Source organism: Pteropus medius, unplaced genomic scaffold, assembly GCF_902729225.1.
Source record: "Pteropus medius unplaced genomic scaffold, Ma_sr-lr_union100, whole genome shotgun sequence".
NCBI classification, from domain to species: Eukaryota; Metazoa; Chordata; class Mammalia; order Chiroptera; family Pteropodidae; genus Pteropus; species Pteropus medius.
This window is the reverse complement of record NW_024342474.1, coordinates 3,161,997-3,164,192: the sequence shown is the minus strand read 5'-3', so window position 1 is coordinate 3,164,192 and position 2,196 is coordinate 3,161,997.

Sequence of the window (2,196 nt, the reverse complement as noted above, 5' to 3'; positions counted from 1 at the left end):
TATAAAACTTATAGAAGATAACGTAGGAGAAAATCTAGATGAACTAGGGTTCGGCGATGACTTTTTAGATAAAATATTAAAGGTGTGGTCCATGAAAAAATTGAAAAACTAGACTTCATTAAAATTACAAAATTCTACTCTGTAAAACACACTGTCAAAAGAATAACATGATAAGCCACAGATTGGGAGAAAATATTTGCCCAAAACTTATGTGATAAAGGACTGTTATTTAAAATGTGCAAAGAAAAACAACAACAAAAAAACTCTTAAAACTCAACAATTAGAAATTTAAAAACCCAATTAAAAAATGAGCCAAAAACTTTAGCAGACACACCACCACAGCATATGGCAAATAACCATATGGAAAGATAATGCACATCATATCATCAGGGAAATACAAACTAAACAATGGGATACACTACACACCTATTAGAATGGCCCGAATTTGGAACACTGAAAACAAATGTTGGTGAGTGTGTGGAGCAGCAGAAACTCTCACTCACTGCTAGTAGGAATGTATATTGTAAACCCACTTTGGAAAACAATTTGACAGTTTCTTACAAAACCAAACATACTCTTACCATCTGGGCCAATAATTATGCTTCTTGGTATTTACTCAAAGAAGATGAAAACTATGTCCACTCTAAACCTGATGTGTATATGTATAGCAGCTTTTTCATAACTGCCAAAACTTGGATACAACCAAGATGTCCTCCAGTAAATGAATGAATAAACTGTGGTACATCCAGACAATAGAATATCATTCAGTGCTTAAAAAATGAAAACAAAAATAAAACAAACAAAAAACTACTAAATCTCAAAAAGATATGGAGAAAACATGTGCATATCAATAAGTGAAAAAAAGCCATATTGAAAAGGCTACATTGGATGTGATTCCAAACATATGACATTGCAGAAAAGGCAAAGTTATGGGAAGAGTAAAATATCAGTGCTTGTTAGGGATTAAGCAGGAAGGATATAGAACAGAGAGGATTTTTTAAGGTAATGAAATTATTCTACGTGATACTATACATGACATTGTAAATTTGTCCAAATCCATAAAATATACACCAAGAGTGAATCCTGTCAGGTACTATGGGCTTTGGGTAATAACAATGTGTCAATTGTATATGTGCAACAGGGAGTATATGAGAAATCTCTGTATTTTCTAATTTTGCTGTGAACATAAAACTGCTCTAAAAAATAAAGTCTATTTTAAAAAGTTAAAAGAAGGAAAACAGGTTGAGAAGTGGTTTGAGGGGAACTTCTATGGTGCTGATAATGTTCTCATTCCTCAGCCCTTAGGAATGACTTGTATTTTGACTGTTTCTGACTTCCATTGACATTAATCGATGATGTGCATTCAGAAAGTAGTGACCTAACATTTAAATTGATGTTGGAAATTATCTTTTGATTAGCATAGTGTAGCATCGCATTGAATCTTCCTTAAAACAAAAGAAAAAAAAAGCAGTGCAGATTTCATTTCAAAAGATGCTCAACTTCATTAGCTATTAAGGAAATGCAAATCAAAACTACAATAAGATACCATATCATACCTGTTAGAATGGCTATTATCAACAGGACAAGTAATAACAAGTGTTACAGAGGTTGTGGGCAAAAAGGAACCCTCATATACTGTTGGTGGGAATGTAAATTGGTACAGTCACTATGGAAAACAGTCTGGAGGTTTCTCAAAAAACTAAGAATTGAATTACCATATGATCTAGCAATCCAATCCCTTTTCTGGGTATTTGCCCCAAAACCCCGAAAACATTTATCTGCAAAGATATACATGGTGTTCATAGCAGCATTATTCAGTGGCCAGGACATGGAAGCAACCAAAGAGTCCTATTATAGATGATTGGATAAAGAAGCTATGGTATAGGAGGAAAAAAAATAGCATAGATGATAGAGGCTCTGTTCATCCCTCTGGAGACCAAGTCAAAGTTGTGAGGAGCAACAAGGAGCAAGGAGCAAGGAAAAATCACCTGGGATATAGATGAACAAACCATACAACTAGGGAGAAATCAAAGAAATCGCCCTGCAATGGCAGAAGGTATGACGGGGCAAGGACCCAAAGCTGCCTACTCTCTAGCCGATGAGTGAGACAGAGGCTGCGGCAGCGGCAGCAGCAGATGCCTCTTAACGGGGCCGCAAGCGGATTTTTGTGATGACGCATCTGCTTGCTCTGAGCAC